This window comes from Mustela lutreola, chromosome 10 (genome assembly GCF_030435805.1).
Source record: "Mustela lutreola isolate mMusLut2 chromosome 10, mMusLut2.pri, whole genome shotgun sequence".
Classification (NCBI taxonomy): domain Eukaryota; kingdom Metazoa; phylum Chordata; class Mammalia; order Carnivora; family Mustelidae; genus Mustela; species Mustela lutreola.
In genome coordinates this window covers 68,498,094-68,524,290 of record NC_081299.1, presented here as the reverse complement: position 1 = coordinate 68,524,290, position 26,197 = coordinate 68,498,094, and the positions used below count along the sequence as shown (strand labels likewise).

The 26,197-nt window shown below is 34.8% G+C and overlaps 1 protein-coding gene across 1 annotated transcript in view; it reads right to left on the bottom strand.

The window, feature by feature from the left end:
• Positions 1–26,197, bottom strand: part of ADGRL2 (adhesion G protein-coupled receptor L2) — a 605,011-nt gene that overhangs the window by 204,849 nt on the left and 373,965 nt on the right. The window contains exon 5 of the mRNA XM_059136196.1: positions 19,082–19,123. The gene's annotated coding sequence lies outside the window, so the exon portion shown is untranslated. The remainder of the gene's footprint in view (positions 1–19,081; positions 19,124–26,197) is intronic.

The following is a 26,197-nucleotide window of genomic DNA, read 5'->3' as shown; positions in this document are numbered from 1 at the left end:
ATAGGCAGACCAAACATGACAGTAGAACTCTGACCCACAACCTCTATAGCAATCAACCCAGAATGATCAAACTACATCAGCTATTGCCAGCCCTGCTGTTTTTTTGATCCTGCTTCTAACTCAAGACAACCAGAAAAAGACAAATGTATTTCCCAAACCATCACAGGAGATTCTCACTTCAAGTTAACCCACCTCTATCTTTCCCATGCCAACAGCCTCCAATCAGTGCTTACTTGAAGCCTTCCCCTTTTTTCATTATAAAGCATCCCCACTCCCCAGCCTGACCTCCAGTGTGCCAAATGCAAGTCTTAGTGACTATCTGCTATAGCAAACTCTGAATAAATAGTCATTCTGGAAGATTCATAATAGAAAGGAAGACACCAAAATCTCTGGAAGGACTTTGGGGAAGTGGTTTTGGTGGAGTGTTCCCCATTTCCACTGCCAACACCTGGGAAACATTGCCTTAAAGAACTGTAGAATCTAAGTAAATTTAAGAAATTAACCCTTCCTAGTAGGGAAATTATAAACTCCGAGGAGAGAGACAATGGTCCCACTGGGTATAACTTAAGATATAGTAATAGTTAACAGCTGGGTTCTAACTGAGGGAATAGTTTACAATTAATATTTTTAAAAGTGTATCCATTTTAAAGTGTATCCATTTTACTGTAGAGCACAGAATGAATTTTGATATTATTGGTGTGAAGAGAAATGATCTCCATTAATATCCCATTGCCATAAAATAATAAACTTGACTTGTCTGGTTATCTGAGGCTATGTCTTCTTGGAGTTGCTTTTTTGCTTTCACTGGAGTTTGTTCAAAAGGAAGTTGTGAAGCAGGGTAGGAGATTAACATTAATCAAACACCATCTCTGTGTGTCAGATAGCATGAGGACATTTTAACGTTATTTTGTTTTAAGGCTGGCATTCATCTGGCAAGCACGAGCAAGGCTTGCTGGTAGTTTATGACCAGCATCTGTTCTGATCTATTAGTGCCCAAGCTCAACCATTTACACATTGCTAAATATCTTATTGTTACCCTTACTTTATTTAATCTTCAAGATAAACCTCCAGGGAGACAGGAACACAGGAAGCTCCAGGCGGAGATACTATTCAGGGGCCCCTGACCCTGGCTTTGCCTGCTCCTCTCCATCCTGCCCAGAGGAGGTTTTTTCCCTTGTTCTGGTTTGGCTCTAGAACTGGGAGAATGTGTATCAGTAAGCATTTTCTTACATGGAAGTACCTACGGTATAAATCCTTCTAGAATAGAAAGTTTGAGTTTAAAAAACTGTGTTTTTCAACCCTGGCAGTAGTGTCTCTGGCAGCTGTGTGGCCCATAGGGAACCAGAGGAAGAGAAAAGCAAAGCCAAGGTATACTGTGTCCGCATCCATCTGCTTCTGATACAGACGGCCACCTGCATCCAAGCGGAATCCACTTTGGTATTCTTGGCTAAATAGTGGGAAATGGCAGGTGTGTATGTGATATCTTTCGGTCCATCTATAACCAACCTGAAGTGCTGTAAATTCTAGGATACGTGAGGAAATTGTGACAAAGAAAGGTTACTTTGTCTGAGGTGCTAACAGTAAAATAAGTATTAGATGTGTCTCTGAGACTCTAGAGCATACACATCTTGTTTCAACTTCTCTTAGCTGAAAAACATTTTTCTCTAAAAACAATCTTACATAGTAACCAATCTGTAAATAAACAATTAATGTATGCTCTGATTAAAGCAAAATGAAGCCCAAGAGTTCACACTCAGCTACGCCTTCTCTACTTTGAGCAGTGCCCAAAGTACCTCCGTGAAACTTAATATAGTGCTCTTAAGAGTCAGGTTGGAAAAACAATGACTTCCAAAATACTGCTGCCCTCAGACCCACTCTTGTTCACCTTGGTAAATAATTTACTCAACAAACATACTGTGTAGCTATTGAGTGCCAGACTCTTAGAATATGAAGATAAATAAATACTGTCTGCCATCAAGAAGCTCATAAACTGAGGGAAGAGAAATATACAGGAAAAATAAATTAACAAACAAACAAATAAAAACAACCACCAATATTGAGACTTTCAATCAGTTCTCACAACTTCAAGAGATAGAAATGTTGAGGGGCTGCCTGGGTGGCTCAGTGGGTTAAAGCCTCTGCCTTCATCTCAGGTCATGATCCCAGGGTCCTGGGATGGAGCCCCACATGGAGCCCCACATCAGGCTCTCTGCTCCGCAGGGATCCTGCTTCCTCCTCTCTCTCTCTCTGCCTGCTTCTCTGCCTATTTGTGATCTCTGTCTGTCAAATAAATAAATAAAATCTTCAAAAAAAAAAAAAAAAAAAAGAGATAGGAATGTTTAGCTCTTTAACAGATGAGAAAACTAAAATCAGAGAAGTTAAGAGGATGTTGTATTGCCATGCATCCCCTGAGTGGCAGAAAAGGATTATCATCCTGGTCCCAGGGGCGCCAAAACCCAGATTCTCTTCTGTAGGATGCAACCTGCAATTTGTTGTAAATCTTTAACAAAGTAAGCACATTTCACTACAGATTTAAATTTAAAATGCAAATCTCAAACAAGAAGGGGGGAAAAGCCCACAGAAACCAACAGATTAAATCATTATCATAATAATACCGCTTAACACTGTTACTGTCATTACACACCTATTAGCTCCTTCCCTTTCAACAACAACTCTGTGAGGTTGGAACGGGCAGGCAGTATTTGGCTTTTACTGAGGGGAAGTAAGTCTCTGGGCCATTCATGGAAAGCAACCTGGTGGGGGGAAATTTACTGGCCTAAGGGAATAACACCTTATCTTGCAACCACTCTCTCTAACTAGTTGTGAGACTGTGGACAAGCCAACTAACCATGTGAGGTGACTGTTTGCTCCTCAGTGAAAGCAGAGTCCAGATCCATCCTTCAGTTAAGGGACTTTCAGTTCTGACAGCAAGATACTATATGGCTTGGTCAAGAATAGAATCTACCTTCTATTCCAAAGCCTTCTATGATTTCGTGCTGCTTGCTAATATTAAGCTGTAGGGAAACTTCCTGGTTTCCTAGGTGTACAATTTGGTCATGTTCAATTTAATTTCTAATCTATTTTTAATTATAATTAGACCAAACTAATTGCAAAAATAGGTGAGAATGGTCCTGACTGGTTAGAAGTTGTGAATACACGTGAAAAGTCAAGAACCTGTTGGTGGGGGAACACTGGAGAAAAATTTAGATGAATATAAATAAGACACAAAGAAGTGATAGCACTATGTGACTGCACCACAGACTTCCTGTAAAGAAGGATGTTTTTCTAGTGCTGACCACAAAATTATCAGGGCAGAAAGATATCTTAGCGTTAGGGATTTCTATCTCAAAGTATCTGCAGAAACTTTCATTCCTCAGAAAGCAAAACACCGACAATTTCTTAACTGACCTTGCTGATAATTTATTTCCCAGACGGCAAAGTAGGCAGTAAGAAGAACTCCTACACTAAACCCAATTCTGACAGAAACCAGTAGGTAAGACGGAAATGATGGGAACCTTGGGGAAAAGCAACCATGCACTCTCAAGAGTTAGATTTTAGCAGTGTTCTGCCTATGCAAACACAAATGATTCGAATGAGCAAGAAAATGGGGAGGAAACCAAAGAAACCGGTGTGCAGCACAGGCACCAACTGACACGCTCTGAATTTAAAACAGCATGTGCAAAAGATGGTAAAAAGGGGCACAGAATCAAGCACAAATATGGGAAGGTAGCACATAGACCTATAAAAATAACATCAGCAACACTGCACAAAAAGAGCTGGGGCTTGTGAAAGATGCCAAGGAGAACAAAAATTATTTCCTTAGCACGAAATGAAGAAGAGCAATACAGGAATAAGCTCCTCCTCCTTTTTTTTTTTTTCTTTTTTACATTGAAGATGTAACATTTATTCATGAAAAAGAAAGGAAAGCATCTTTACTCCTCTTGTTTCTTCCCTGTAAATTCATTGGTATCTCGGTTCACATGTCATCTCTTCAGAGTGGACCCTGACCATCCTTTATAAAATAATTCTGACATCCTCTGATTCTTAAACTTTTCATTCTTCCAATCATTGACTGCCATTATTTCAAATACTTTGGTGTTTTTCTTCTCCTGTACTAGAATGTAAGCTCTCTGAGTGCAAGAAGTTTGGATTTGCTCAGTACAGTATCTTGAGCACCTTGTATGTACCCAGTACAACTCGATAAATATTTGTTTAATGAATAAAGTCAAGGCCATTAGTCATTGGCCAAAAATTGAAAGACAAAACAGCTAAAGTGATTTTAATGTAAATAAAATTTATTGGTGACCCAGAAGGTGTCATACACTATGTATTGATTTGCATTTTTTCTTTTAAAAAAAAAATTTATTTATTTATTTGACAGAGATCACAAGTAGGCAGAGAGGCAGGCAGAGAGAGGAGGAAACAGGCTCCCTGCGGAGCAGAGAGCTTGATCTGGGGCTCTATCCCAGGACCCTGGCTGGGATCACTACCTGAGCCAAAGGCAGAGGCTTTAACCCACTGAGCCACCCAGGAGCCCCGATTTGCATTTTGTCATTTAATCATCCTAGCTATAAAGCATTATCATTCATTCATCATTATCAGATTGAATAATTTGTCCCAAATGATACAACTAGAGAGATGTAGAGCTAGGATTTGAGCCAAGAGTTAAGCCCATTGTTTGAGCCCTTCACCTATGTGCTATACTAGGAGAACCTGACTGGTCTAGGTGCCAATATGTTTCTGGACCCCTCTGAAATATTACCGGAGACCTTCTAAGTGAGATTATGGAGTACTTAGCTGGTTACCTTTGAGAACAGAATGAAGAGAAAAAGAGAAGAATATTTTATGTTTAAAAAAAAATGGCAACATCTGGAAACTTCGAATCCATGAAACTAATGTTGCTTGGAAGAGAATAGCCTCGGTTATGCTTATGAAAGACAGTTACAAATCACAATCACAAATGAATTTTGTGAGCATTTTTTAAGTAGCTATTAGGAGAAAGTATAAATTCAACAAGAATAAGCAATTCAGCTCAATCTTACATATTCTTTTCTATAAAATTGATAAACCAGTATATTAGGGCAATAGAAATAGACATCTGGATTCTAGCAAGTCATTTAATAAGGTTTTCTTTATATCCTTGTGGACCAGATACAGAAATATAGGTTAGGAATAGTACTATTATATGTTTTCATAATTGGCTGAATGATTGCACCCAATGGTAATTTTAAGGAATCTGTGTCAGCCTGGAGGAAGGTTTTTCAAGTGGTATACCACAAGTCTTGGCCTTGGCTTTGTCTGATGTAAACATATTTATCAATGACTGAGATAAAGCTGTAAGAAGGCATACTTGTCAAAAATTGGTTATATGAGATAGGAAGAGTGAGTAGTATATACATTAGATTAAAAGATCAAGCTCTAAAAGTTCTTAACAACTAAAAAATCGGCAAAATCTAACAATATATAACTTGGTTGGAATAATTGTGACGTCCTGCCTTGGGACAAAACACCAACTGCCTAAATTCAATTTGAAGGATATGAGATTTACTAACTGTATTAAGAGGGAAAAAAAAAGAAGAGCTTTACTTGGCAGTGAATCCATGGTATAAGATGGTTACAGAAGAAGTACAAGGAAGAAGGTGGAGGAAGAGAAGGAGGAGAGAAAGAAAAAGATGAAGAAGAAATAACTTCAACTGCATTAATAAATTTAGGAGTGAACAGAGTAATGGAGGACATAATCTGATTATATTTCAAGCTCTTCAGATTACCAAAATCAGATCTCAGAGCAACATTTTAAGGAAGATACGAATGGAAAGGTTATAAAACTTCCGGTATTTAGCAGCCTTCATGGTTAAGGGGACTTAAAAGTATCTCACATGAGAAAAGCTTAAAAGAATTGAGGAACTTTTAGTCTGAAAGTTATTAAATTTGATGGCTTTATTAGAATAGTATAAATATAAACATAATAATTCTAATCATTATTCAGCATTTACTATTTGCTAGATACTGTGTTAAAATACTGTGTTAATTAATGCTAGTCACAATCTCAAGAAGTAGGTTCTAGTTATAGATTAGAAAATGGAGATTGAGAGAGATTAAGTAACAAGTCTGAGGTTATAAAAGCTAACAAGATAGTGCTTGACCTTGAATCTAGGTCTTTCCCCAGTGCCTGTCCATGTATCTTCTATGGTAGATTTCTTCCACTAGATGGGAACTCAATTATGTATTGTATGTGTGTGTTTACATATGTGGTGATAAAATTATGTTAAATGAGAGAGAATCCAAACTATTCACAGTAAAAAGCCTGGAAATGAGACACCGATATTTTTAAATGTGGGTGTCTTGGGTAATGGGGATATGACTAGTTCCTTCTTTTATCCACTTCTTTTGATTTCCAAATTTTCATGATTAAGCCTATCCGAATTTCATGAAAGTCTCACCAATATTTTTTGAATTAAAGGCATTATTATTTGAAAGTGAGAGTAGCTTAATTCTGAATGTCCCAAGATGCTGAATTAAGATGCTTCAAGGTAAAATGAGGCATGATTCAGTTTAAAAACAGAACCACTTACAGTCAGAATTTTTCAGAGATGCAGTATCTTGATTATAGAAATAGTGATCTTTCTGTTTCTGGAGATGCTAACCCAAGTCTAGAAACAGTACAGTTTTATTGTTCTATGTGGTTAAGATTATAATTTGAAGGATCAACCATGTTAGATATATGAGCCAGGAAAAAGTGAGCCAAGGACTAGGTAGTTGTTAATATGTCACTTCATACCAAGGCCTTTCAGTCTGCTTAAGAAACCTTATTTTTATAGGTACTTGTAATAAAATATTTGTGTAATGAATACATGAATGTATACATTTAGAACAGGGAAAGTAGACCATGGATAATATTTAGTTTTTGTACCAGACTTTTTACAAAGTGTGCACAGATAGCAAAGACTGTACTGAAAGAGGGCATGCTCATTTGTTTATTCAAGTTCTAAAGTACTCCTGGCTGTTGACATCTGAGTACAGAATAAGTGGTCCCTCCAGGAAGTATCATTTGGGCATGACCTCTACTCATATACACTCTCCTTCCCTGCCTCTGTTTCAGGCTCCTATAAGGATACTATTTTTATTTTATTTTTTTTTCAAACCAGGACTTCCATTAACTAAACTGAAAGTTCCACAAAATCAAGAATCAATATCTATTCTGATATTTCTATATTATATAATGCTTGATATCATAGACACAAAACACATAAATTAATGGCTTGGCAGATATATTCAGCAAGTGTTTCTTTTGTTATCTAATTATGGTGGGGAAAAAGTGCTTTTGATTTCAAGTGTAGATAATGCAGTTTACTTTTAAGTATTGCCATTATTTGTTATCTTTCTTTTTAAGAGTCATGTTTCCTATCTATGGGTAGATACAAAGACCCACTGCTTCAGCCTTGAAACTTTTTTTTTAATCAATTTTTTTAAAGACTTTATTTATTTATCTGACAGAGAGATAGAGAGAGAACACATGTAGGCAGAGCAGGAGGCAGAGAGAGAGGGAGAAGCAGGCTGTCTGCTGAGCAGGGAGCCCAATGTGGGATCATGACCTGAGCCGAAGGCAGCTGCCCAACTCACTGAGCCACCCAGACACCCCAAAAGTATTTTTTTTAAAGTAAGAAGAGTAATATGATTTTTCTTCTCAGAGCATAAAGCCATCAATTTTTGCCAAATGATAAGTACATAAATCGAGTTTATAATACAGAAGACAACATTAGAGTTTGAGATCTTACTTCCTTTTCGAAGGTGAACTCTAAACCTGCATTCACGTGTGGTCCCACCACACAATTTGTGTCACTATGAATAGGGCCAGGCCACAGAATAACTAACTGCAAGAGAAGTAATTGTTTCTGCCAGTCCTTTTACATAGTTGGAGGCAGTGGTGAAGGGTTTTACAGTGAACAAACTAGATAGGCTTCATATATTTTTACTATTCTACATATTAAAGTATCTTTATGACTTTTTTGTAGCTTCTCAGGAGGCAGACATATTGTAACCTACAATAGGTATAGACCTTTAACAAGAAAATTTCTGAAATTGCATTGTTAATGTAAAAGAATGACCAGTTTACTTCAAAAAGGTGTAATATTATTCAAGAAACACTGTGATCACTGGAAGGCATAGTAAGAAATATATTTTCAAAAGGCTGAGGTCAGAAGTTTGGAGGAAGCTGTCATATGATCATTAATAAAAAGATGGGCAAATAAACTTAATAGATTCTGTTATTCATAAGATCAACTTAGGAAAATATTAAAAATACCATTTTCTAGACCACATGCGCATAGATTTTGAATCAGTAGAAATTGTCTGGGGCCTGAAAATCTATAATTAAAAGAATGCCACCCAAAATTCTGATGCACAGCCAGGTTCAGGAACCATGGGCTTTACCCTAGGGATAAGAAGAGACCGCAGAGCAGAACTTGTTCTCACTAAGTGGGTTTGCCAGCATGACTATGAATGTTTAAATTAGAGTGATGAGAAGCTGGTGGCTGCTGGAATATTTCAAGTAAGAAAAACAAAGCCTAAACTAAGGCAATAACTGTGGGAACAGAGAGTAGATCAGACATTTCTGCAACACATTTTATGAGTAGATTTGATAGACAGGCTTATTTCTTCTGAGAACTTTCCCTGGCTTATAGATGGCAGTCCTCTCCCTGGGTCTTCACATGGTCTTCCTTTGTGTGTGTCTGTGTCTTAATCTCTTCTTAGAGGGACACCATCATATTGGATTAGGGCTCATCCATATGACCTCATTTAATCTTAATAACCTCTTCAAAGATTGTCTCTGTAAATACAGCCATATTCTGAGGTGCTGGAATTTTTGGATTTTTTTGAAGTAATCACTATTCCCAACATGGGCCTTGAACTCATGACCACAAGATCAAGAGTCACATGTTCCACTGACAGAGTCAGCCAGACATCTCTAGAGTCTTGGATTTTAATACATGAATGGGGGGGGGCACAATTCAGCTCATAACACCCAATGAGGAAAGGAATTAAAAATGGACCAACCAGGTCTTTAATATAGTGTCATATGCTCAATAAATATTACATTCTTCTTTAAATTTCAGCCCTTCCTCTTCAGGCCATGTAAAAATCTCTAATTGTCAAAATAATAGGGATCCTAAACCTTATTATAAAGAATAATCTTAGGTAATCCTTTTAACTTTGACCTGACTCAAGAATAAATCAGAGGGAAGAAATACATTCTGGTCAAGGCAGGACTTCAAAAGAACTTACCCAGCACTCTTTCCAAGTCCCTTCCCTTGTGGTGGAAAAGGTATTAAAAGTATTATTCATCCATTGCCTTCTATGACTATCAGCATGCAGTGAAACCATCTCAGAATTTAATTTTCTTTATATAAGTGTAGTTATCAGGACCATTTTCGTTGCAAGTTATAGAAATAACTCAAACAAGCTTGAGCAAAGCAATTTACTGGTTCATGGATCCCTAGAAAGTTTAATAACTGGAATTAAGTCTCAAAATCAGCCTTCCTTGGGATCCATAAACCAATGTGTTCTCCCTTTGCCTACAAATCGGCTCCATGATTCCAATTTAAAAAATTAAAAGGACAGATCATGATTGGCTCAGCTTTGGCCAGTGGGCACAGTAAGACCAATCAGGAGTTCAAGGTCAAGTGAGAATACAATTCTTTTGTAGAAAATTTCAAAACACAAATGTAAAAACATTTGAAAATCCTTGAGATTTTAGGTGAAAATAACATGCTACACAAATAAAGCATATTCTAAGAATTTAGAATATCCCTATTTTAAGTATTTAACTAAATGGAATCTGTCTACAAAAAAAAAAAAAAAAAAGCTTGAAAACTAGATTTTTTCAATAGCCACCAATATATGTTTTGGTATTTTTATCCTAATAAAGTATTTACCATCTTATTGGTTTGTTTAAGCTGAACAGAAAAGTACCTATTCTTATTTCTATTCCTTTTTTGTTTTCCAGAATTCTTATAGCTTGGTAAATAAATGTGATCAAATTCCATTTCAGTATAACCAGGCTTAGCTTGGTTATACCAAGTTAAACTTGGCTATATTACTAATTTATGACATTATAGAAAGGAAAGTTTATGTGTTATTCATGAGGAAATTAAATGCTAGAAAAATATTTTTGAATTTAGTTTTGTGTGCAACAATGAATGAGAATAAAAAAGAAAAGAATGAAAATGGTAATTCCAATATTTGAAGTCTTTGTAGGTCTGATTCTGCTTTTTATCTTTTTTCACCTGATTCTTGATCATTTGTTCCCCACCTCGCCCTCCTTTTTTTAAAATAGTGTGTTTGTGATTTCTGTCTGTGGGCTTATACTAATGGAATTTTATCTGTTAAAATTCTTGGAGTAATGGCATAAAGGTGAGCTCTCTAGAATGGATTTTCTTTTGATTTTACCAAGCCCAAAAGGCACAAGTAGGGACCAGCTTAAATTCTTATCTGGAGTATTTAGACCACTGAGATTATGTGAATTTTTGCTAGAAACAAAGTAAAGCTGGTTTATGATTATGACTTTTCAGAGGAGAATTTTTTTTCTTTTTAGTTATACATTTAAGACTTACAGTTTTTCTTGCAGTCCTCTATGGGATGGATTTATTTGTAGACCAAGTTAATGATGAGGATATATCCATTTTGGATCGTAACGCTAAGCCTTGGGCTTTGTCACTTTTCCTAGTACCAGCAAGAACATGAAAAGTAAAATTCTTGCTCACCTCATTCAGTAAATGTCCTTAAGGTAAGAAGTACTTCAGTGTTAAACAACCATTTGTGAGAAAAATTGTGTTGTCCTCTAAATTACTGTAGAAAAACACGATAAATTTCATACCCATCAAAGATTAAAAAAAAAAAAAAGGAAAATTTCTTAACTTGATAGAAGATATCTGCAAAACCCATACAATTTAATGGTGAAATTTTCATAACATTTTCTTTTTTAAAATTCAGGAAAAAACAAAGTTCCATACTATCACTATCTCTGTGTAATACTGGGCTAGAAGTTGACTTGGAATACACAAAAACAAAATGTTATAAGAACTAGAAGAAGTAAATCTGAAATTACTCACAGAAGAAATCATTGTTTTCATGGGAAATATAAAAGAAAATACAGATAAATTATGAGAATTAATAAGAAAGTTAAGATACTTGACTTGCTGGATAAAATAAAAATACAAAAAATTGTGTTTCCATATATCAGAAGCAAACATTAGAAACTATCACTTTTTTTTTTTTAAGATTTTATTTATTTATTTGAGAGAGAGACGGTGAGAGAGAGCATGAGCCAGGAGAAGGTCAGAGGGAGAAGCAGACTCCCCATGGAGCTGGGAGCCCAATCCGGGATCATGACCTGAGCCAAAGGCAGTCGTCCAACCAACTGAGCCACCCAGGCATCCCAGAAACTATCACTTTAAAAAAGAAATCACTGGGGCACCTGGATGGCTCAGTCAGTTAAGCGTTTGCTTTTGGCTCAGGTTGTGATCCGGGGGTCCTAGGGTCCTGGGCTCCTGGGATTGACCCCCACTTGGGGCTCCCTGCCCAGTGGGGAGTCTGCTTCTCCTTCTGCCTCCCCCCACCACTCCTGCTCTCTCCCTCAAAATAAATAAAATCTTTAAAAAAAATCATTAAAAGTAAGTAATTAAAATAAATTATAAAATAACATTTAGAGATATATCTAACAAACTTACGGTAAAAATAAAACCTTTTTGAAACATTATATTATATATATTATATATATGTATAATCTAAGAGTTGCACAGAAAAGAAAAGGGACTTAGGAGCCAAGATACTCTTGAAGAAGAACAAAGAGAAGAACTTACCAGATTTTTAAGTTAGCAGTATAATATTGGTGAAGAGATAGACAAATGAATAAAACAGAAAGCTAAAAACTAGATCATAAAATATAAGAAAAAGCTGGCTTTGAAGATCGTTATGGAAAATATAAACTCTTCAGTACACGGTGTAAAGACTATAATTTCTATTTAAAAAAATATTTCTACTTCATACTATACACAAAAGTTTCAGAAGGATGAAAGGCTTAAATATAAAAAGTAAAATGTTAAAATACTTAAACGATCAAGGGAAAAATTTCTTATGTAGGAAATGTAAGATACCAGCAAAAAAGAAAACTTTGTTAAATTTAACTGCTTTAAGATTCAGAGTTCTGTCTATAAAGGGGAACTTAATAAAGGGAAAAGATAGGGATCACCCAACCACTGCTGGTTTGTTGCTGCTCTTTTTGAATCAGTATTTGGTGAAATATACTCTTTATTTTTTTTTTTTTCAAATATGCTCTTTAAAAAAAGTAGGTGGGGGGAGGCAATCCACAACTAGAAAAAGATATTTATTACACAAATAAAGAACAATGAATTAGTAAAGATATTGCCTATAATTCAATTTTTTTAAAAATATTTAATTTATTTATTTGACAAAGACAGACACAGCAAGAGAGGGAACACAAGGAGGGGCAGAAGGAGAGGGAGATGCAGGCTTCCCGCTGAGCAGGGAGCCTGATGCAAGTCTTGATCTCAGGGCCCTGGGGTCATGACCTGAGCCAAAGGCAGATACCTAACAGCTGAGCCACCCAGGCACCCCTACAATTAATTTTTTTTTAATATTAAAAGATTTTATTTTTAGTGTAATTTCTACCCAAGGTGGGGCTTGAACTTACAACCCCAAAATCAAGAGTCACATGTACCACCAACTGAGCCAGCTAGGTACCCCTACCTACAATTCAATTTTTAAAAATTGATTGATGGCTGCATAGTATTCCATTGTGTATATATACCACATCTTCTTTATCCATTCATCTGTTGATGGACATCACTATTGGGACATTTATCTTTACACTATTGGCAGGAATGTAAAATTGATACATTTAACAAGTTAAGAATTCTCTAATAAATTTGAAATCTTCATACTCAGTGGCTCAGCAATTTCTTTTTCAAGTGTATATTCTAGAGTAGAGTTTCACAACTTCACACTATTGGCATTTTAGTCCAGAAGATTCTTTGTGTGGGACTCTCTTGTGTCTTACAGGGTGTATAAAGCATTCCTGCATTCCTGGCCTTTATCTGCAAGAAACCAGTAGAATCCTGATTGTCAAGTTATGACAACCAAAAATTTCCAGATAGTGCCAGGTATTGTGTGAGGGCAAAATAACTCCAGGTTAAGAATATCTTGCCCTAGGGAAATCTTTGTATATATCCCTTTATACGTGTTCAAAAATGTTCATAGCAGCACTATTAAAGAGTAAAAAGCAAAACCAAAAAACTGGAAGCAACCCAAATATCTATCAGTGTTGAAGCCAAATAAATTATGTCACACAAGGGAATACTATACAACAGTGTGAACTAATGAACTATAGTTACGTGCTGCAAATGTTTGAAACTGGAGAACTTAATGTTGAATGGAAAAGTCACAGACAGATACATATATTTTCACTTACGTATCATTGTAAATATGTCAACCAAACAATAATATGTTTAAGGGTGCAAACACATGAAATTAAATTACAAGAAAAATAAGGGATACAGAAAATTTAGGATAACTTTTAGTTCTAATTGAAGAAGAAAGTTAAGGAATTGTAGAAAGGCACAAAGAGAGCTTGAAAGGTCACAGGGGACACAGGTATTCATGATATATTTCTTATATATGTAATGGAAAAAATGTTTTGGCTACTAAATATTTAAATTTTTTTAAAGGGAAGCGAGTATTTTTATCTTATAAATTTTGAAAAGTAATGCAATAACACACGAGAAATGTCTCTTTATTTAATAATTTTTATTTGTATGTTTTAACTGATACGGTAATAAATCATTCTTAAGCCAATTTAGGATATTGCTTAGGAATGTTCTGAGGTTAAAACAAAATAGATTAATCACCTATCAAAAAAGACATCCTGTCTTCAAAGAAAATGGTTATCAACAGATAACATATTTAACTGCTCTAAAAGCAGAGCTTTATTATTATTATTATTATTATTATTATTAAACAGAATAATCTAGTGGCAGTAGTCAGTGCATGGAGTGAATTCCCTCTTATAAAAACTCATCAACTGTTTTTTGCTAATTAAGATGAATATTATTCCTGTGAAATGAACCAAAAAGTTATATGAAACCAGAAATCCCAAAAGAGATCTATAATCTACAAGAATAATTGCATGCAATTTTAATTGAAGGAAAAGGAGAGAACTGTTTTTAATCTTTACTTTTTCAATATCTTAAAACTAATCAACCTGTTGGCCAATTAACATTTCTTTACTATTGCTACATCTGACCTAAAAATTGACATTTGATGTATCAGAAACTGTTGTGGAATTTTAAGAGATAAATGGCAAAGTGACTTGGCTATAGTTAACTCCAATATGAAATTTTTGTCATTAATGAAATAACTAACAAATTTTTATTAATGTTCTCAGAAATAAAATATATTTTATTATTCATTGAAGACTAGATGCTGTGACTATTCACAGAAATATGCATTCAATCTTTGTTCATTAAGTCAGAATTGGGAATGAGAGGAAAGATCTATTTTGTTGAAGTACAGATTAATTACACTGAGAAATTTGCTTTATTTAAATAGTTGGCATTTATCTCTAATCTACTAGAAAAACTTGTTAATGCTGAAGATTTATTTTATTTTAAAGTTAGTTTGAATAGATACATGTCAAACAAAATATATATTTATATTTCAATTCAGTTTGTGTAATAATTCAGAAAATGAGTGGCTTGCTTAAATTTGTATAGTTACAAATCAGAAGGAAATAATTGGAATGAGGAGCTGTTTTAGTTATCCAATAGTTTTTTTTTAAGATTTTATTTATTTATTTGACAGACAGAGATCACAAGTAGCAGAGAGGCAGGCAGAGAGTGAGAGGGGGAAGCAGGCTCCCCACTGAGTAGAGAGCCCGATGTGGGGCTTGCTTCCAGGACCCTGGGATCATGATCTGAGCCGAAGGCAGAGGCTTTAACCCACTGAGCCACCCAGGTGGCCTAGTTATCCAATAAGTTGTTATGTTGAACTGATCTAGGTTATGGAGGAAAGTTTATTTTTTTTCCCCTAAAATGTCATGATATGTCAGTTGTACTAAAGATGAGTAGATGTAAAAAGAGAATTATGAATTAAAATTTTGATTGCCCAATACATCAAATTAGCATCTTGACAGAATAAACCTATTCGAAATATACATTTCCAGGGGTGCCTGGGAGGCTCAGTCTTTAAGCATTTGCCTTTGGCTCAGGTCATGATTCCAGGGTCCTGGGATCAAGCCCCCATCGGACTTCCTGCTGGGTGGGAAGACTGCTTCTTCCTCTCCCAGTCCCCCCTGCTAGTGTTCCCTCTCTCACTGTCTCTATCTCTGTGTCAAATAAAAAAAACAAAATCTTTAAAAAAAGAGAAATATATATTTCCATATACAGATAGGTATGAATTTGATTTCCCATTCGTTAGAAAAGACTGATGCTAGATTTTTCCTTCACATTATTTACAGTGTTATTTAAAGCACAGTGAGAAATTTCAGGTTAAATTTTTAGGCACTTTTTTTTTTTTAAGATTTTATTTATTTGCTAGAGATCACAAATAGACGGAAAGGCAGGCAGAGAGAGAGGGGAAAGCAGGCTCCCCCACACCCAGCAGAGAGCTCGATGTGGGGCTCGATCCCAGGACCCTGAGATCATGACCTGAGCTGAAGGCAGAGGCCTCAACCCACTGAGCCACCCAGGTGCCCCTTTTAGGCACATTTAAAAAGTAGTTCTGTGAGAAGAATATTATGAAAATGCACAATATATAGTCTCTTATTTACACAATATAATTTGTGTTTTTTGGAGGGCTTGATTTTGTTTTTAAGATTTTATTTATCTATTTATTCGACAGAGAGCGAGCACAAGCAGACAGAGCATTAGGCAGAGGAAGAGGGAGAAGCAGGCTTCCTGCCCTAGCAAGAAGCCTGAAGCAGGGCTTGATCCCAGGATTCTGGAATCATGACTGAGCCTGAGGCAGATGCTTAACAAATTTGGATAAAAGGGGCACCTGCCTCTCTGACAACTTGTGATCTCTCTCTCTGTCAAATAAATAAAATTAAAAAAAAAAAAGTGAATTTCACAAATGAATGAAAATAACCCTTTTAATCATTAAAACCTTTTCATTCTAATGACTCCAAATATCACAATATTATCTTATGCTCTGTATAGTAAGTTTAAAGATACATCATTCTATTGTAAAATTCTAGGGCTAGAAAGGAATTCAGATTTCATAAAAAAATGTTTCAGTATAACTTTCTGATTTAAGACATCATGAATTTTAAACCCAAAGTACAGGATATATCTTCTCAAAATCATACAGCTAGTCTTTGGTCTCTCAATTCTTAAAGCTGATGAATAGTTATGAAGGGACTCTAACTTTTCAGTTCATTTCTCTTGCCCCTCATGGCTTTTATAGTATCCTTTCTCGTTTGTGAGCTAGACAAGCAGAGAACAAGTTCTGTTTTAATTTTATGTAAACTGAGAGCAAGTGGGATGAAGTGAGAATTCGGGAAGCATTAAAGTAAACAGGATTAAAATACCTGCTAGAGCACTCTTTTTTTTCTTCCCCAAATTTCTTCTGAAATTATTGGCCTATGTCCAGACAAAGTTGCTGGATATTCGAGATACAACAGCAATTTATACTTATATGCTAAGTTTTCACCCTATAATAAGTCACTCTTGAGAAGAAATTTTTAATCTCAGAAATATTCTATTTGTTCTACTATTGTGTTTATGATTAAGAAATTATTTATTAACATCATTTAGGTTAAAAAAAGAACTCTGCTAAAAATTCCTTATAATTGCCTAGTTGTCTATTATACTTTCTTTTCATCTTGGACCTTAAAATAATTTTGCACATTAAACTTGCAAAGATGACTCTTGGTTGTAGATGAGTAAATTATACAGATTTTAGATCAGTTTTTTATTATTACTGAGTAGTTTGATTTACTGACTTAAAATTTGAGTTATTTTAAAAGTTTCACCTTCATGTTTTAGCTTTTATGTAGCTAGACCTTTTTTCCTTTTAAAAAAAAAATTATTTTTATTTATCTGTAAAAGATTTTATTTTCAAGTAATCTCTATACCCAACATGGGGCTCACATTTACAACAGTGAAATCCAGAATCAGATACTCTACTGACTGAATCGGCCAGGTGCCCTTAGACCTTTTCTTCTGAAAAAGTTCATAAAATATCAAATTCTTTTATACTAAACACGAATGTGAATCTAAAGATTTTTTAAATTACAGTTTTAAAATGTTTATTTTTTACACATGCATTTCCTGAATTCTAGGAGTACTTTTGTATTGTAGTAAAATTAATAAAATTGATAGCTTTAACCTCATTTAAAATACTTCATTGTCTTTTTTTAAAAAAGATTTGATTTATTTATTTGACAGAGAGAGATTACAAGTAGGCAGAGAGGCAAGCAGAGAGAGAGCGAGGAGAAAGCAGGCTCTCTTCAGAGCGGAGAGCCCGATGACGGACTCGACCCCAGGACCTGAGCTGAAGGCAGAGGCTTTAACCCACTGAGCCATCCAGGCACCTTTTTTTTTTTTAAATCCAAGTAATCTTCAATTTCTATTTTGGCTCCTTCTGTGACTAGGTGAAAGGGTCTTTTTGTTTTTGTTTTTTCCTTTTTTAAAATTGTATAAGATCATTTTGATTATGCAATTGGCACACGTGGTATTTCCTCTATTATATATATCCGTATTTCATTAATAATAAATATACTATTTAAGTTAACTATTGAAATAATACTTTCATTCTGATTACAAAAATAATACATATATTTTTTAAAGATTTTATTTATTTATTTGAGATAGAGTGAGAGTGAGTGAGCGAGCAAGAGCACAAGTAGGGTGTGTGGAGGGGGGCAAAGAAAGAGGGAGAAACAGGTTCTCCACTGTGCTAGGAGCCCAACACAGGGCTTGATCCCAGGACCCTGAGATCATGACGTGAGCCGAAAGCAGATGCTTAACCACCTGAACCACCCAGGCACCCATAATACATATTTATTATACGGAATGAAGATGGAGTGAAGACTATTAAACTACCCATATTCTCACTGTTTTGTGCACCTTTTGTGAAACTTTTCTAAGCTTACCACCAGGATGCTCTCAATTTTCTCTCCATTGGATACACATGCACATGTGTACACAACATATAATATATGTATTCTGTGCCTTGATTTTTCACTTAATAGCACTTTTGATGATTGGTTTATTTCAAAGAGATTTTTTTCCTACTGTGGGAAATTCCTACTTTTTATAGGGACTATCCAAGACCACTGGGGGGAAAAAAAACTTCATAGGAGACAGTAATAACTTCCTGAGAAATGTCACTTTACATTGACCTTTCCCATTCAATAAAATTAATTTTTATTGTTATTTGAATTGTAAAGAGGCTATGATTAAGACTAAAACTAAATATTACCTTTTTGCATCATAAAAATGTAAAGGCAAGAAAACTATGTGTTTAAACAAAATCATACAGTAGCTAGCTTGCCTAGGAGAAGTTATGATATATACTCTTAAAAAACAAACACTTTTAAATTCACAGATGCTGCAAAGCCCTGGTCAAACATAAATTACAATCAGTTTTTATGTAACAGTAAAAATTCCAAAGGACTCTTACTCACCCACTCTCAATATGTATCACAGATATGCTTTTTCTCTATGTTCATAGAATATAAACCAAATTTATTTCTGTATCTGTGTATATTTTAAAATAAATTACCCCCAGAAAACAAAATGTTGACTCCACTGTGTTCAAATTCCATACAACCAAGAAAACAGAAACCTTATATTCCCTTCAAAGAGCCTGTAGCATATATGGTGAGAATTTTGGAATGCTTATAGAATTTGAATGCAGCATCCATTTATTTCAAGAGTATAAGCTATCTTATAATTATCAGATCATTTAATATATTTAGCAAATGCCACTCCACTTTTATTATAGCAATTCACTTTTTCTTGTTTGTGTTGAGTACTATCCTATATAGAAAGAGTTCTTTACTTACCGTTCTGGGAAAGATGAAATTTATCATTATGCCATAAATACCCTGGAAAGCAAAGAAAATATTGTTATTTATTATACCTCCATCCACAGGGGTTCTAACCACCAAATGTAATGCATCAGCAGCAAAACAAAAATGAAGTAAATCTATTGCAGAAAGCATGAATCAGTGTTCTAAGAATTATTGAACACGTATTGCATGCCTGTGGACAGAGCTACTTTAAGACTAAGCAGTTGTTGTGATAAGTAATTTCAAGGTCAGAAATAAAACATTTTATTTTCCCCAAACAAATATTATAGGATTAAGAAAATATTGCCAATTAACTGTTTATTCTTCTCCCCTTTCGCTCAGTTGAATCTTTCAATGATACAGATGGGACAGCTATGGCTAAAACTCTTGAAGGGGAAACTGAGGGTCATTCTACTTTCTTGAAATCAACATTAATGACTATTTATAAAAAAATCTAAATTAGTTTCCTGTTTGGAATCTTGAACTGGAAATCTAACGTAGGAACTGAGAAACAAAATTAGAGTCCAAACTTCTACTTTTTCATACTAAATAAATGATAATAAAGCATTATTTATATATTTATATTATTTTCTGTTAATTAAAAATAAGGTCTTAAATCGCATCACATAAAATTAGAGCAAAATCATATTTTAAAAAGCTATTTTCTCTTGAATTTATTGTGTTCTTTAAAGATTTTTAATCAACATTTTCACATTTAATAATTAGTTAAAAATAAAAACCTTTCTTAATGTCAATAATTCTAATATAAAGAAACATGTCCAGATGTGAGAAAAAATGCTTTTCTCATATCCTGATAATGTTATTACATATTAGTCATTTTCCATTCCTTTACTTAATTATTTTTTAAATATCATAAACTTAACTTAGAGAAAAACACAATGAGTTCATCTCCCTTAACTTCTCTATCAAAACTAGATGATGGCTAAGGAAATTTTAATAGATAACATACTCAGAAAAGGGTTTTTACTTGAATTTTTGAATAATGATATTTCAGACCCTTCAGGATTATTTTTGAAGAAGTAAATTTGAATAAAAATTTATCATGTGTTAAGTAATCTGAATCATTATTTCCAAAAAAGATAATGTTTCTACAAATGAAAACTAGCTAAAATTTCAAATGGCAAATACATATTTTTAAGTAAACTCTATGCCTAACCTAGGGCTTGAACTTATGACTCTGAGATCAGGAGTTGCATGCTCTAATGACTGAGCCAGCCAGGTGCCCTTAAATGACAAATTTTGGTGTTCACAAAATTTGCTTTTTCCTAGAGAATAAAATTAAGATTTGAAGTGTGTCCTACTTAGATTTTGACATCAAAGATATCTTTTTTAGTCATTTGTATTCTTAAAGAAATATTTGGGTAGAAAATATGGAACTCTGAAATTCTGTAGTGATTCAGGAATTCTGCCAATGAGTGTAGTTTCTTTTAAGAAAACTATTTTTTTACTTAATTGTAAATATTAATAATTTATTTCAAAATTTATATTTATTGATTTTTCTTGAAATATTTTAATGGAAAAACTTCTTTAACTTAGAAATATTTTACTAATGTCGTGCTTATTCCCAAATAATTATCAATACAATATTTGATATTATAATTCATATTTATAATTTCTAAACTGCTAAAAAAAAAAAAGTAAAGTATTTTTAAGCACCAGCTCCTGAAGAGGGCAGCACGTTCTAGATATTATTGAATTCTAAGCTCAAATATGACAGCTTTGGCTTTAGTATACTTTTTTAAAGAACTTGAGGGGAAAAAATTGGATATTTTTTATAGATGTCTGCTCCCATGATACAATAAACTAGCAGAAATTCTAGGCAGCTGTAGACCAAGGTCAAAACTGTATTTGATTATTAAAAGAGAACATTCAAATTAGACACCTAAAGCAATGTAGTTAGAAAGGGAACAACAAAATACTAGTAAGGAGACTTTCCATGAGGAATGTGTTTTATCTTAATACTGTAGATAACTTTTCCTATTGGCAATGCATTGACTGTCAAAACTACTAAAGGGGTTAGATTTAATTATCTCACTTCTTGCACATTTCATCTCAATTGCTATGGCAACATTCAGTTGCCTCAGCAGCAATGCACACTTTAATCAGATATTTCCTCCTTATTTCTCTATGAGCCAAAACTGTGTAGTCAAATTTACAACCAAGTCCTGATGAATCTGATAACACTTCCTACAATTTAATGGGCAACTTGCCCCCACCCACACATATAAATATTTTCAGAGAGGCTTGTAACTGTTGGACAAGTATAAGACTTGATAAGAATATACATTTGGACTTTCCTATTTCACAGATTTTTTTTTTCTCTCTTTCTGCCACCATTCCTTTATTAGGAGTTTTTTTAACCAATTTGAAACTCACTCCAGCAAGTCGCTGCAATGGGTCATCTAACCTCAGTGGGAGAGCCAATGAGTAAGGGAAACAGCCTCTCACATTCAAATGTAAACTTTCCTGAAGAAGCCTATTGATTTATTTGCATTTTATCTGAATATACTTGGAATTGGCACATTAAAGAGCCTCATTCTATTTCTTGAAAGCAGGTAAGAGAAGGAAGGAAAAATAACTGAAGACAAAGCCAAACGTGATGGTATAGGAGGAAAACTGTAGGGTTTCAGACTTATACAGAAGGCCAAGCATGAAGAAAATTTAGTCGAGCTTCAGTAATAGCAATTTTAATGAGAAGAAAAAGCATGATGCATTAAATTGTTGATGTCACTTGGGTGAATATTAACCATCTACATTGTTGGACAAATATAATCATGTTAGCATTTTGCAAAAGACTAGAGAAACTTTTGTGGGCATATAAGGAATATTCAAACTGTCTTCAAGTCTGATTTAAAAGGTTAGCTCATTATATTTTCATAAATGCTTGAAATTTCTCAAATAGTAACTATATTTTAATTTGATACTGTATAATAATTTTGGGGGGAAACTGTAATTAAGAAGCAAAGTGTTCTAAGGTGTTCCTAACAATTTTAGGGGCTGCTAAAACTTGTATTTAGATAGCAAACATTTAATCCCAAAGTTCTCATAGTTTTCTGGTGAGAAATTTTACACCAGTAGATAACAGTAATATTTCAGCATGATTTTTCAATCACCTCTTAGTAGTGTCCAGTAAAATTTTCATTAACAGAAGCAAACAAAAAGATGCTTTCTGCAGCTGGGTCTACTAGTCTGACATTTTAATAGCAATTTCTGATTATATCTTAGGTATTATAGACCATTAAATATAGTATTCAATCAAAACTTAACCAAACATAAAAAAGATTATTTAACCTTAAATTTATATTTAAGTAAGTTGTACATATTTTTTATTTTAATTGAGCTGATTATTAACAGACTATGTTCAAAATCTGCTCATTAATGATGAAGTTTGGATGCCATATAACCTTAGGAGTAGCCGAAGGAAGAGTAGTTTAATTAAAGAGAAACCTGCAGAGGAAGAGAAGCATGGAAACTATCTTTAAATATTCAAAGGGCTTTTTATATAAAGGAGACAGTGAGTATCTAGAAAACCAAGAAAAATGGCAGAGAAGTGGATTCCAGCTCTATATAAAGAAAATTTTAAAACAATTAGAATTGCTCAAACAATGGCTCAAGCTATGAAGCAGTAAGTTCCTCATCTAGGCATATTTTATAAACTGTTTGCATACGGACTCTTTATTTTCTGCTGTTTGGATTCTGGAACAACACTGTAGAAAATGTGGTAAAATCACTCCACAGATTGAGATCTGGGAGTTCAGATGAGTCACTTCTTAATGAATTTTTCAAGTACCAGTGCTTTATGTCAGTATGGAAACCAAGCAATGATCTGCAAACAGCATATTCAGCAGCAAGTTTGCAAATCCTACTCTGGAGAAATGGTCTAAATGAGAAAAACAAACAGTTCTTAGTGAAGAGTTATCTAAAACCTCCAAGGAGACATGTAAATCGGTCCTAATTGGCATTCTTTCAAGAACCTCAGTAGATGCCAGGGAGTGACTAGGGATGAAGAATGAGTTTCCCTTTCAGTCTTCACTTGGTTCTTCTACCTAAAGCTGGGGTGTTGCCAGACAACGTATGCCGCTGACTGTGTCAGACTTGTTCTCTGGATGAAAGGGAGATGTTGGCACTATCCTCAAACTCTATATTCACTTAAGAAATAATAATTGCTCAATTAAGGGTCCAGAGCTTTTTTTTTTTTTTCCCTGCACCCAGAGAAATTAAACATTGAAAAGAAAATTGCACGGGATGTGGGAATACTCACCTTCCCCAAGATTGCTGAAGAAGATAAGGGAAGGTTGTAACTAATTTGAAAATGATAAATAAAAGGAAGTTGCTGGTTCTTTAACCAAAGTGATGGGTACTTTTTGTTTAATACCAGATCCTATAACGTTCTAGTTTATGTTATTTATAGTCTTTTTACTCAGTTTGGTTTGAAATTTCCTTGTGTGATCCTGCTCTCAAATCACACTGAAGAAAACAAGAGGCTCACAAAAGGTCTTGCATAATATCTAACCTTAATGTACTCTGGTGCTGTTGTTTGGAGCATGCAACCTTTTGAAGGGTGACTATCTTCCAAAAACATCCGTTTCTATCCAAAGAGCCAATGGGTAGTTTTGCTACTATAAGAAAAGCTAACTTTGATTTTTACCCTCAAAGAATATGGGATGTTACCTACTTCATTTTCTCTCTCGTTGCTCCTCCAGGCTTTTTCAGCTGAAGCCTTTATATTAACTTATGTTGTTTAAAATTCTACCTGCTGAGGTTTAGCTGGCAAATGGTCTTGAAACTTGTTTCCAAACTGCTCACCCACAAAAGCTTTTACTAGCCAGTTCCATTTGGTTGGCTATACTCCAAAACAGTCTCTGGTGAACAAAAACATTAGCTACAGAGAAACAGAAACTTCCATGGCACCCTGGAGGAACTTTTTGATCCAAAAGACACTGCTAGTAAACCAAAGTGTCATTGCAAATTCATGAACATTTCCTTATGTCATGAAAAGCAGTAGGAGGAAAGGGCTGCATTTGTGCAATGGTTGTTCCATGTGTGTAAACCTAGTCCCTGACTTGAGATCAAAGACTGTCTTCCATCAACAAGTATTTATTTAGTGCACACCATGTCTGAAGCCTAAAGAGTCAGAAAAGGACAAATAAGGGCTATTTTAAAATTCTGCTATTTGTTGAATGAACAAAGAAAGACATATTGCCATCCTATTAAAAAACCCTTAATCATCTGTAAGATCATAAAATTAACATGAAACCAAGCACAGTATCCCTGTCTTGTCTCTATCAGTTAAAATGTTTAATCTATTTGATGCCACAGAAAGTTTTAATATATTTCAACAGCACTACTCCCTTCATTTAGGTAGTTTTTACAACAAAAAAGCACAAATCATGTTGCTTTATCCCGTATGGCCCTGCACCTCCACATCTACCCATTTGCCCTATATGTCTGTGGAGCAGAAGGCATCTCTACTGAACTGTTTCTTCTCCATTTGTGAGCTTAAGGAAAGCAGGGAAAGTCTGTGTTTTTGTTTGCATTCTGACCAATGCAACAGTGCCCAGTAAACAATACTAAACATTTAGAAAATGATTATTCAATGAATAATGAATGATAATAAATAAGAAGAATGAAATGGTACTTCCCTAAATGCAGGAATGTTCAGCAAGGTTAGTGTGGCTTGAAATGGTGTTGGTTTCATGGAAGGTATAGGATTTTTTCCATGGGCCTTTAGAAACAGATAGGATTTAGATAAAGGGGGAAAGGAAATAAAACATTTCTAGTGGTGTTAAGATTACGAGCAAAGGGATTGTTTGGATGCAGAGATATTAATGAAAGGACTTCATTCTTTTTGATGGGACCATGGGTTGTGTAATGGGATAGTGATTTTGTTTGGTTTAGATTAATGGAGGTTGTGTAGTACTGTTTCTCAACCTTTAGTTTGCATTCGTGGGGATTTTGGTAAACTGCAGACTCTAATTTAGTAGGTCTGGATTGAAGTATGAGATTATCTATTTCTAACAAGTTCCCAGGTGATGTTGGTGCTGGTGCTGTATTCTGAATTGCAAGACTATGGGTGATTCTTGAGTCTAGACACAGTCATATGGGCTTTATACAGCAGTTATTTGAAAATTACTCCATGTTCTTCAGCAGTTTTGGCATGATGAAAACTGCATGAAAGAAGATTAGTGTGTCAACCTTATGAATATAAGGTTCCTTATGCTAAGGAAGAAAGAATGTGGATATAGGAAAACCAGCTGGGAGACTGTCTTATACTTTATCTGCATATTTCACAGATTTGGTTTTCAATTACTTGTTGATTGATTAGTTTGTGTGGACATGGTCAATTCAAAAGTACTTTCTCAGTGGAATAACTGTGGGCCCACTGACTTTTTGAAAACAAGTCAAGTTTAGATAAAACACATGGGGAATTCATGAATGCTCTTCCCTTCCTCTCCATCTGGAAAAACTGCATTCCTTCTTAAAAATAGTTGAAATGTTAGCTCTTCTGTTCTTATCATAGTATAAAATTGTAAGTGTACCCTCACATGTATGTCTCAGACTCTGATCTTATTTTATCATATAGATAATAATAATAATAAAACAATAGTAATACACCTTGTGTTTTTTGACTGCCAGGCAAATTGCTAAGTTTTATCATTAAATCCTTATAACAATGCTGTGAGGAATACTGCTATTATCATCGCCATTTCTACAGATGGGGAAAAAAGGAATACTTGCATAACGCCTTAATACGGCGTTAGTTATAGGCCAATACATATATTTACTCGGAGTGCAAAGAGAGTGTGCTCGGCATGGGGGTGTCTAGCTATGTGCTAGATGAAATGCCCTTCCCGCAGGCCAGCACTGGAAAGAAGAGAACTAGCTCAGGCTGGCATGAAGGAGCAGCAGCTGGGGAAGCCAGAGCAGATGTGTAGCCACTGAACCAACTAGGAAGTGGCCTTGATTGATCAATGTTCTCAAACTAGTTTTAAGAATCTTTTCTGTCTGGAGCAAGATGGTGGAGGAGTAGGAAACCTAATATCATAGGGTCCCAGGAGTTCAGCTATAGTTATTTAACCATTCTGAACA